Here is a 12,497-nt window from a genome sequence, read left to right on the forward strand (position 1 = left end):
TGGGTAGGATACCTGGGTGTGGCTGCATTTTGCGCAGCTTCCTTGCATGTAGGCCCTTCCTGCGGTTGGCAGACCTGAGTGGCGTTGTGATATAGTAAAAGCCTGAGGCTTAAATGCAGCCCGCCAGTAGGCAGTTGCTTGTAGTCTTTGTTGAGCCGAGTCCTTGTACTCGTATGTAACTTGATGTACTCTTGTTTCAGTAAAGATTGATATGAAGAGTTTGTATCAAGGCAAGTTTCCTTGTTGTATTGATAGCGCGTTGAGGCGAAGACCCCTTGAAGTCGGTAGTCGAGTAGTTGTCCCGAGTAGTTGCCTTGAAGTGAGTACTCGAGTGCTGTTATGGGTAATAGCGACAAAGGTGTTCTATATTCCAGGAGTTTGGCACCTGTTCTCCTGAAAGCTCTTGGAGTCTTAGATCCGGGTCCTGTAACCTTTGATATGATGTAAGGACCTTCCCATGGTGAATTGAATTTATGTAATCCAGACGTGTCTTAAATACGCTTAAGGACCATATCGCCCGAGTTGAAAGATCTTTCCTTGACGTTGCGGTCGTGATAACGCCTTAAACCGTCAAGGTATCTGGTAGATTGCACGAGTGTTGCGCATCTTGTTTCTTCCAAATTGTCGATATCCGTTCGCCGCGTTTCTATTGCAAGCTCTTCGTCGTATTGTTCAACGAATGGTGATTGCCACATGATGTCGGCGGGTAGTATGGCTTCTGAGCCATATACCAGAAAATAAGGTGATAGTCCCGTAGTCTTGCACGGTTGGGTACGCAGGCCCCACAAGGCATTAGGTAACTCTTTGAGCCATCGGCCGCCTTTGGTGTTGCCGACGTCATGTAGTCGTTTCTTCAAAGCATCGAGTATCATGCCATTAGCACGCTCGACTTGACCGTTGGCTCGCGGATGAGCAACCGAGACATAGCGGACGTCGATGCCACTGTTCTCGCAATATTCCCAGAAGTCGTGATTGTTGAAGTTTGACCCGAGATCTGTGATAATCCTGTTGGGAAAACCATAGCGATGTACGATTTCATCCAAGAAGTCGAGGACTCGGTCCGCTTTTAGGCAAGTGACTGGTTTGACCTCGATCCAGTTGGTGAACTTGTCAATTGCTACGAGTACTCTGTTGAATCCTCCTGCCACAGTTGGTAATGGGCCAATCATGTCGAGCCCCCAGCAGGCAAATGGCCATGTTGGAGGTATTGTGACTAGCTTGTAAGCCGACACATGTTGCTGTTTTGTGAAGAATTGACAACCTTTGCATTTCTGGACTAGTTGCTTGGCGTCGGCCAGAGCCATTGGCCAGTAGAACCCTGCTCTAAAAGCCTTGCCAACTAGAGTCCTTGAAGAGGCGTGGTTGCCGCAGATTCCTCTGTGAATCTCTTCTAGGATTTCTTGGCCATCTTCTCTGGTGACGCACTTCATGAGTACTCCAGATGATGCACCTTTCTTGTAGAGCTTGTCTCCGACTAGAACATAATTCTGTACTAGTCGGGAGATTTGCTCAGCTTGATTCTTGTCGGATGGTAGCTGGTGATCTTCGATGTAGTCGATGAAGGGTGTCCTCCAGTCGACTTCCATCATCATGATCTCTCGAGAGGCATCAGTAGTCGGGACTACTGGTGGTGTGACCTGTTCAGGTATGGATGGCTTGCGTAGTTCATGTACGAAAATTTTGTTGGAACTTCTGCACGAGTTGAGCCCATTTTGGATAAGACGTCGGTGGCAACGTTGTTGTCGCGGACGATGTGATGGAACTCCAAGCCGGAGAATTTGTTTTCGAGTTTACAGACTTCTTTGCAGTAAGCGTCCATGTTGTCCTTGTTTCGGTCCCACTCGTCATTGACTTGGTTTATGACAACTAGGGAGTCGCCGTACACCAGTAGTCGTTTGATGCTGAGGAAGATCGCAAGGTGAAGGCCGTGTAGCAGTGCTTCGTACTCGGCTTCGTTATTGGATGCTTCCCAGAATATCTGCAGCACGTACTTGAGCTGGTCTCCCTTGGGGGAGATGAGTAAGACACCTGCGCCGGCCCCTTCAAGTTTGAGGGATCCGTCGAAGTACATTACCCAATGCTCGGGTCGTTCGACTGGAGTAGGAACTTGATTTTCGGTCCACTCGGCTATGAAGTCGACCAAAGCCTGAGACTTGATGGCTGTCCTTGACTTGAAGCTCAAAGTAAGAGCTCCGAGTTCGACTGCCCATTTGGAGATTCTACCCGTGGCATCTCTGTTATGGAGAATTTCGCCAAGCGGGAAGTCGGAGATGACTGTGATGTTGTGCTCTTGGAAGTAATGGCGCAGCTTCCGGGAGGTGAGCAGAATAGCATATAATAGCTTTTGTATCGGTGAATACCGAGTTTTGGAGTCCGAGAGTACTTCACTAACGAAGTAGACAAGTTGTTGGACCTTGTAAGCGTGGCCCAGTTCAGACCGTTCGACTACTATTGCCGTGCTGACGACATGAGTAGTAGCGGAGATGTATAGGAGCAAGTTCTCGTTCGGCGAGGGAGCGGTGAGTACAGGAGGCTTTGATAGAAAGTCTTTGAGTTGTGTGAAAGCCTTATCTGCCTCTTCCGTCCATTTAAACTTGTCCTGGCGTTTGAGAACCTTGAAGAAGGGTAGACCCCGTTCTCCAAATCTCGAGATGAACCGGTTGAGAGCGGCCATGCAGCCGGTGGGTTTCTGCACATCCTTAATGCTGGCTGGTGCCTGCATGTTTGTGATGGCAGATATCTTCTCCGGGTTGGCCTCAATGCCGCGATGGCTAATGATGAACCCGAGTAATTTGCCGGAGGGTACTCCGAAGACGCACTTAGTGGGATTGAGTTTCCATCGAAAAGTGCGGAGACTGGAGAAAGTTTCCTCCAAGTCGGCAATGAGTTCCTCCCGGTGTCTTGTTTTGACGACGACGTCATCAACATAAGCTTCGACATTGCGATGAAGTTATTTTTCAAAGCACATTTGTATGGCCCTTTGGTAAGTTGCTCCTGCGTTCTTGAGTCCGAAGGACATTGTTTTGTAGCAGAAAGCTCCAAAGGGCGTGATGAACGCTGTTTTGGCTTGATCTTCCTCTTTGAGGCTTATCTGATGATAGCCGGAGTAGCAATCGAGGAAGCATAGCAAGGCGCACCCAGCGGTGGAGTCGACCACTTGATCGATCCTGGGTAGCCCAAAAGGATCTTTCGGGCAGTGTTTGTTGAGGTCGGTGTAGTCGACGCACATTCTCCATTCGTTGTTTTTCTTATGAACGAGCACAGGATTGGCGAGCCAGTCAGGATGGAAGACTTCCTTGATGAATCCTACCGCGAGTAGCTTGGCTAACTCTTTTTTGATGGCTTCGCGTCTGTCCTGAGCAAACCAGCGTAGTCGTTGCCGTTTTGGAGTAGCTTTGGGACCAACGTTGAGGGAATGCTCGATCAGTTCCTTGGGCACACCTGGCATGTCGGCCGGCTTCCAAGCGAAGATATCGTGGTTAGCCCGAAGGAAACTGACGAGCACGAGTTCCTATTTAGGATCCAGCCCCGTTCCGATCAGGGCTATCTTGGAAGGATCACCGGTCTGGAGGTCGATCGATTTGAAGTCTTGCTCACTGGCGGGTTTCACCTTTGTGGATCCCGACTTGTTTTCCGGGATCTCCAGTTCAGTTGGATGGAGTTTCTTTGAAGCTTTGAAGACTTGCTGCATGGGACTGGGAGATTGAGTAGTCGCAGCAATTTACACGGCTTCGGTGTCGCACTCGTAGGATCTCCGGAGATCTCCTCGTAGCGTGAGCTCTCCTTTGGGACCTGGCATCTTGAGTACCAGGTAGACATAATGTGGTCTGGCCATAAACTTGGCTAGTGCTGGCCGTCCGAGTATGGCGTGATAAGAAGTCTCGAAATCAGCGACCTCGAATCTGATGTACTCGGTGCGATAATGTTCCTTAGTTCCGAAGGTGACGGGAAGGACCACTTGCCCCAATGGTATGGCCGCGTTTCCGGGCACAATGCTGTAGAAAGGTGAATCTGTTGGAGTAAGCATGTCCGTGACGTCGAGGCACATTTTCCTTAATGTTTTGGCGAAGATAACGTTGAGGCCGCTCCCGCCATTGATGAGTACTTTGGTTAACTTTGATCCTACCACGACTGGATCCAAGACTAGTGGAAAACGGCCGGGTTCTGAAAATTTCGTCCATTGATCTTTTCTGCTAAAAGAAATTGGAACTTCTGACCACTTTAGTGGTGTGGGGTCCGTCGGCTCGATGGCCATGATCTCCCTGAGTACGAGTTTGTTGGCTCGCTTGGATGCCGTGCCAGGGATGCCACCAAAAATGACGCTGACGGTTTTTGAGGCTGGTTGGAAATCGCCGTCTTCATCTTTGTCGTTGCGGGCTTTGTTTTTGCCCTTGTCTCTATTTTTGGCGTACTCTTTAGGAGTTGGTGGTGCTGGCAAGTCTTGCATGACTCGGCGCATGCTGTAACAGTCCAATGCGGAGTGCTTGCTAGTCGGGTGCCATGGACACTGCTGTTTGAGTAGCTCCATGAAGGTTGGTCCGTCGTTGTTTCTGTGCTGTCCCTTTTTCCCGGAGCTGGTCATGGCAGCAACAGTGTTATCGGGCTTCCTTTTGCGGTTGTGATTACCTGGATAGGAGTTCCGAGCATCGTTATGATGAGTTTTATCTGTGTCATTATTGTGGGTGTTGTCGCGTCCGCGGTTACGGTGGGAACCGAACCGTTTGCGTTCTTTGTCTTCTTCATCGGCCCACTGTTGCACCATAAGTTTGAGTTCTTTGACATCGGCTGGCCGTCGGCGACCGAAGTCTTGGTATGTTCGTTGATCATAGAGTCCGTTTTGGAAACACTCGATGACATCTGCTTCGGAGATGTCTACTATGGTAGCCTTCTTTTCGAAGAACCGTCGTAGATAGTCGCGCAGGGTTTCGCCCTCTTTCTGCTTAATCTGTTGTAAGTCGATCTTGTTGCGTGGTCTAGCCATGGAACTAGCGAAGTTGTTGGTAAAAGCCTTTGTCAATTCCGCCCAGGAGTCGATGGACTTGGGTTTGAGTGACTCGAGCCAGGTCAATGGTGCGGGTTCCATGCATATGGGGAAATGAATGACTTTGGTGTCGTTGTTGCCTCCGGTTGCTTGGACGGCTAGCGAGTAACAGCGGAGCCATTGAACTGGGTCTTGCTTGCCATCGTACTTGGTAATGCCGGTCGGTTTGAACTTTTTGGGTAATTTTGTTTTCATTACCCGATTTGTGAAAGCAGAAAAGTGGTTGTAGCTGTCGACTTCCCGTTCGCGCCGACTGTTGAGGATTTCTTGTAGATCACTGATGTTGGATAACTTGCGGTTCTTTCGAGTAGGATGAACACTTTTAACCGAGTTGGTGCAGCTGGCTTCTCCCACATCCTTCTGTTGAGTAGGAGCTTTATGCTTGCTTGGACCTTGGCTGTGTTGCCGGGGTTGGTTGACTGCATCATCGTTTCGTGGGGCGACATTTTTATCTGCAGCCCCCCTGCTTCCGTCTGTAATGCGAGGAACGGACGGGATTGGTGATTCTTTGTCGAGCAGCTTGTAAGCTTGCTCCGCGAGTTGTGCGATTAGTCCGTTGCCCCGCTGCACGAGTTGAGCTGTGGCTGGATTATCCTTATCTTGAGGCATCAATGTCATCAAAATGTTGATTGAAGCGATAGCCGCGAGTGGACTATTATGCTCCTGAGCCTAAACTGTGTTGAAAGCCCGTTCAAGATTTGTAATAGGGATATTTGTAGCCATCGACTGTCGTCGCTCAGCTCGAGTAGCATTGCGCGCCCTTCGTTGGTTGCGCTGTTCAAGAGTTTCATTGTCGACTGTAGACTCATCGTCAGAAATGTTGTCGACTTGTGCTAGTCGCCTGGGGGTTCTATTCTGGCTGGTACCCGGGTTGTTAACCGAAGTAATAACAAGTATCTCCCTGTCTGGGTAGTAGCTTCCGGAACTTGATGTAGCAATCTCTCTGTAGCTTCCTTTGTGGTTGGATGTAAGTGGAATGCCTTCTTGGTACGGCAGGTTGTCTATATGGGCGACGAGACGCGAGTCATAGTCGCGGTCGAGGAAAAATGGTCGCAATCCCGGCCAGTGGACGAATCTGCCTTGTGGTGTCGAAGTTATTACCAACCCTTGGGCTGGGCTAGATAATGGTATTTCTGGAGAGTAGGATGAGTCGGAGTCAACGTCCTCATCATGCCCGAGTTCAACTCGGGTTCGAGCAAGAAAATCTTGGTAGACTTTTCCGCGTTGCGAAGTCCATGCGGGAACCGCCTTGAAGTCGAGACTGATTTGGATGCTGACTGGGGGCGCTGAATCCGAAGCAAGTCCAACCCTGAGTCCAGGGGTCGGCTGAGCCCGACCCTTTGAGGGAGTAGCTCCGCCTCGCCCGACTCTGAGTGGAAATCTGCCTCGCCCGACCCCGAGTCCTGAGGTCGGGAGCGCCGGACCCTTTGGAGGAGTAGCTCCGCCTCGCCCGACCCCGAGTTTTGGGGTCGGGAGAGCCTGACCCCTGAGCGAGACTCCGCCTCGCCTGACCCCGAGGCCTGGGGTCGGGAGAGCCCGACCCTGTGGGAGGGTAGCTCCGCCTCGCCCGACCCCGAGGCCTGGGGTCGGCGAAGCCCGACCCTGTGGAAGGGTAGCCCGCCTCGCCCGACCCCGAGGGAGGCTCCGCCTCGCCCGACCCTGAGTGCTAGGGTCGGCGGAGCCCGACCCTTGAGCGAGATGTTGGCGTAGTCCGAGGCGAAGTTGAATCCGACGCGTAGTCGAACTTGAGCTTGTTGACTTTGAAATCTTGATTTTTTCCGGTCACTTCTTCTAGTTTTGTCTCCTGAGTGTCGACGATCTGGCGCCGGAACGATCCCGAGCCTTCGGCGACGCACAGCCAGGATCCGAAGACGAAGGTGGTGCCGGCTTCGATGAAGAAGACGGGCCTGATGATGACTTTTGCCATTGAGTTCGCGCTGAGAAACTTGACGAGTTCCCCTACCTGGCGCGCCAGCTGTCGGTATTTTAGACCGGCAACCCGCCTAGGGGTACCCTAGGTGGTCTTTTATGCGGTAAGGGTCGTCGAGAATCAAGGAATCAATGGTGACGCAAGGAACACGATTTAGACAGGTTCGGGCCGCTAGATCGCGTAATACCCTACATCCTGTGTGTTGGTTTGTATTGATGTATGTTCTGGTCGTGAGGATTGTTCTTTGAGGGGGGTCCCTGCCCGGCCTTATATACACGGGAGGGCAGGGATACAAGTCTGAGTCCTAGTCGGGTACTATTACAGAGTTCTACTCGGTATCGGTCCGAGTAGTTTTCCATAAACATACAAGACTAGTCCGAGTAGGATACGCCCATCCTTGTTCTGATCAAGTTCGAGTACGTCCCTTAGTGGGCCGTCCAAGGTCTACTCGTGGGTCTGGGGAGTAGTCCCGACATGTGGTACCTCTGGAAAGCAAGAAATGATTCCAGGTTCAATAATATTAGATGGACTGTGAGTAGAGTAAATCATGAAGTTCAAGCTGATATTGCTACTTCCACTCTTTTTACCTCAAATGCAAGTCAAAACAGAAATAGTGCTTCTAGAATTAACATTGCAATATTGCAACTAATACCAGCAGTACCTCTTTCCCTGCGCCTGTTCCTTCTTTATTGGTGGTTCAGGAACCACATTGCAGCCATTCTTGGCAGCCTTTTGTTTTTGCTTATGCATATGCAGCTCTTCAACCTGATGGACAAAGTTGTAATTCCAGAACTGCAGGCCTGGGAGCATTGATTGAACTTAGATCCACTACTTTTTCATGTCGTTTGCAGGTGCTTGGTTCTGTCAAGGAAGACTCGGTGGTTATGGCAGAGCTGGCTGCTCTCCTTTTGTCAAGGACGTCGAGTCCTCGGCTGGCCGGACCGCGGCTACGGAGCTCGTAGCCGTCGGCCGTCTTCTCCGGCGAGGTTATACCCCTCAACCGTAGGCTTTAGGAGATAAAGGAGATAGGAAATATAATTCTTGCTTATTTGATCTCACGAGTACAGCAGTTTATATATGGCCAAAGGCCTAACCGAAATATAGAAAGTAAAGCTAAGTTTTCATCCTTAGTCGCTAGAGTTTGATTCAAGCAGCGCTTGATCCGCACGCTCGGCAGCGCGGCGTATGTCGCGGGCCCGACGGCGCCTGCCGTATGTACGCCCGTACATGACATCTCCCCCTGCCTCGAAGTCCAGCTCGTCCTCGAGCTGAAATGAAGGAAACCGAGCATGGAAGTCGTCCAAATCCTCCCATGTGGCCGACTCAGGAGGTTCACCTTGCCATTCAACGAGGATTTGACAGACGCCACGAGCAAGACGAGCGCGCGTCACCTGACTTGGGGTAGGCACCACCGCACCATGTAGAAGTGGAGGCAACAATGGGGGCGCGGATGGTGGAACGCCGACGAACTTTTTGAGAACACTGACGTGGAAGACATCATGAAGACGAGCCCCGGGAGGAATCAGGAGCCGGACAGCTACCTCATTGATAAGCTCCGTGACTTGATATGGCCCGACGAATCGCGGCTTGAGCTTCCCTGTGGCGGAACGTGGAAGAGACGTGGCCGCCCGCTGCCGTAGACGAAGAAGAGCCCAGTCGCCGACCTGGAAGGAGACAGCCCTGTGATGCTGGTCGTAGACACGTTTCTGGGCCGCCTGTGCCTGCTCGAGACGATTGCGGATGTCCTCAAGAAAAGCTGTGCGCTCCTCCATCTCCTGGGCGACGGCGGCGACACGGGTGTCCCCGGGCTCATAGGAACGAATGGACGGAGGATCCCGGCCATACACCACACGGAATGGAGTGTCTCGGAGGGACGTCTGATACGCCGTGTTGTACGTGTACTCGGCCCAAGGCAACCATCTGAGCCACTGCCGGGGACGATCACCAGTGAAGCACCTCAAGTACATAACAATCACCCGATTGGCTGCCTCAGTCTGGCCGTCCGTCTGGGGGTGGAAGGCAGACGACATGAAGAGCTTGGTCCCTGTAAGCCTCATGAGTTCGCGCCAAAATGCTGAAGTAAACACCGGATCGCGGTCCGACATGATGGACTGCGGCACGCCGTGGAGACGAACAATGTCGGCGAAGAAGACTTGGGCGACGGACTCGGCCGTGTAGGGATGCGCCAAGGGAATAAAATGGCAGTACTTGCTAAAACGATCCACGACAGAAAGAATGACCGTCTTGCCTTGTACCTTGGGAAGGGCCTCGATGAAGTCGATGCCGATGTCAGCCCAAACGGTCGACGTAACTGGCAGAGGCTGAAGCAGTCCGGCCGGCCGGTGATGATCGGACTTGTACTGCTGACAAGTGACGCATGCCTTCATGAAGTCCTGCACCCACCGGCGCATGGCAGGAAAATGGAAGTCCCGACGGAGCCGGTGGAGGGTACGGTGGACGCCTTCGTGGCCATCATTGTGGACGGCGGCCACGATCTCTGGCAGCAGCGGGGATGCCGAGGGAATGTACAAACGGCCATCGAAGGCAATCATGCCGTCCATCAGCGCCCATGGCGTGGTGCGGGTGCCGGCCTGAATCTCGTCGTGGATGGCGACCAAGGCGGGATCAGTGGCCTGGGCGTGGCGGAGACGCTCGATGAAGTCGAAGCGGGGCGCCGAAACAGCCATCAGTTCCCCGGCGTCATCATCGCGACGGGACAGGGCGTCGGCGACGACATTCGTGGCGCCCGAGCGGTACTCCACTGAGAAATCAAAGCCCAGGAGCTTGCCGACCCAATGATGCTGAGGGATTGTGGCGAGGCGTTGGTCGAGCAGGTACTTCAAGCTGTAGTGATCGGTGCGGACGGCGAAGCGCCGGCCCCAAAGGTATGGTCGCCAGTGCCTAATGGCCTGGACGAGACCGATGAGCTCGCGCTCATAAGCTGCCAGCGAGCGGTGGCGAGGGGCCACAGGCCGGCTGTAGAAGGCTACAGGGTGGCCTTCCTGGACAAGAACGGCACTGAAGCCGATGGACGACGCATCGCACTCCACGGTGAACATCTTGGTGAAGTCGGGCATGGCGAGGACAGGAGCAGAAGTGACGGCGGCCTTGAGCGCAGTGAACGCCGCAACTGCCGCGTCGTCCCATGAAAAGCCTTCCTTCTTGAGAAGGGCCGTCAGGGGAGCCGCAATTGCCCCGTAATTGTGGACGAATTTGCGGTAATACCCGGCGAGGCCGAGGAAGCCGCGCACCGCCCTGGGGGAACGTGGAGGAGGCCAATCGTGGATGGCCTACACCTTGGCAGGGTCCATGGCCACACCTGCCGCGGAGATGACATGGCCGAGGTATGCGACGGACGAGGCGCCGAAGGAACACTTGCTGCGTTTGACGAACAGCTGGTGGCGGCGGAGTTCATCGAGGACGGCCCGAAGATGACGAAGACGATCAGCCCATGTCCTGCTATAGATCAGAATGTCGTCAAAAAATACGAGGACGAAACGACGGAGGAACGGCCGGAGCACGTCGTTCATCAGAGCCTGGAATGTTGCCGGAGCGTTGCACAGGCCGAACGCCATCACCAGAAACTCATATAGGCCGTCGTGGGTACGGAACGCCGTCTTGTGGATGTCTTCCAGGCGCATGCGCACCTGATGGTACCCCGAGCGCAGATCCAGCTTGGTGAAAAACTTGGCGCCGTGTAGTTCGTCGAGGAGCTCGTCGACCACCGGGATCGGGAAGGCGTCCTTGACGGTGAAGGCGTTCAGCGCCCGGTAGTCGACACAGAAGCGCCAGGACCCATCTGGCTTCTTGACGAGGAGGACGGGAGACGAAAAAGGGGAGTCACTGCGGCGGACGATGCCTTGGTCGATCATGGCAGCACACTGCCGTTCCAGTTCATCTTTGTGCGCCGCAGGGTACCTGTACGGCCGTACGGCGACCGGCTGGGCGTCGGGCTTGAGGAGGATGCGATGATCATGGGTACGCTGGGGCGGGAGGCCTGCTGGGTCCGCGAAGAGGCCCTCAAAGGAGCGGAGCAGCGCCTCCAATAGTGAACATGCTGTTGTGGTGGCGTTCAGGGCCGGTACCGACGGGCTGGCCACGCCGGTCCAGGAGACGAAGCGCCCGTGGCGCAGGAAGTGCATGCGCCGATGGCCAAGGTCCCAGACGATGGGGCCCAACTCGTCGAGCCACCTGGTGCCGAGGACGACGTCGTACCCCGCCAACGGCATGACGTAGAGATCGGCCGGAAACGACTCGCCGTCGATGATCAGGGGAGCGTTGCGGATGACGCCGGCGCAGGAGACTCGTTCGCCATTAGCGACCAAGGCAGTGAGACGGGGACGGGAGCAGGAGGGAAGACCGGAGCGCCGTGCTGCCTCCTCCGAGATGAAGTTGTGCGTGCTGCCGGAGTCGAGGAGGGCGACGAGAGACGCGGCACCGACGACCACAGCGATCTGCATGGTGCCGGCCATCGGCACCCCGGCTACGGCCTGTAAGGAGAAGCATGGTGCCTCGGCCTCACGCTCCACGTCATCCGCGGCGTCCAAAGTGTCCTCGAGCTCCACACCTTCAATGAAGAAGAGGCGCCTGCAAAATCGGTTATGGCCCCGAGTATACTTTTCATTACAATTGAAACAGAGCCCCAGACGACGGCGTTCGGCCATCTCGTCCGGAGTCAGACGCCGCGGAGTACTCTCGCTGCGGCCTTGCTGGCCGGCCACCGGAGGGGCGGGGAGGGCCAGCGGCTGGTGTGGCGCCGGCAGGGCGGCCCTGGGAACGGGCGCGGGCAGAAGGCCGCGCTGCGGAGGCCGGTGAGGGTGCGGCGCCGGTCGTTCGGCCTCCATGAGTTCCACCTGACGCGCCAGGCTCATAGCGGCCGCTAGCGTTGCCGGATTGTGGAGGCGGACGGTGTGGCTAAGCGGCGGCAGAAGACCCCCGGTGAAGAGCTGCACACGTTGGGCCTCATCCAGCCGGCCGGCGCGAGGCAGGAGGGCCTGGAAGCGATTGGCGTAGTCCTCCACCGTCCCTGTACGCCGGCACTCAGCGAGCTCGAATAGCGGAGCCGAGCGGAGGGGAGGCCCGAAACGCAGGTGCAGGAGCTCCTTGAAACGCCCCCACGGCGGCGGTCCCTCGTCTTCCTGGAGTTGGGTATACCATAGCTGGGCGACATCCTCCAGATGATACGAAGCCAACCACACTCGCTCCTCCGCCATAGTACGTTGCTGACGAAAGTAAGATTCACACCTGTTGATGAAGAGGAGCGGATCAGACTTGCCGTCGTAGCGGGGGAAATCCAACTTGTGAAACTTGGGGGGGCGCTCGGCATCGCGCGGCCCTTCCGGACGGCCACCGGTGGCGCTGGTGGACGACGAGGACGGCTTTTCCTTGATGGCCGCCAAGTCAGCCTTCAGGGTTGTTACTTCCGTGGAAAGCGATTTCAGTAATTCCATCACATCGGCGAGGGACGGGTCGCCCATGGCTGGCGGCGGTGGCGCGGACGTCGCAGCAGACGGTGGGGATCGTGGA

Source organism: Setaria viridis, chromosome 4 (assembly GCF_005286985.2).
Source record: "Setaria viridis chromosome 4, Setaria_viridis_v4.0, whole genome shotgun sequence".
NCBI classification, from domain to species: Eukaryota; Viridiplantae; Streptophyta; class Magnoliopsida; order Poales; family Poaceae; genus Setaria; species Setaria viridis.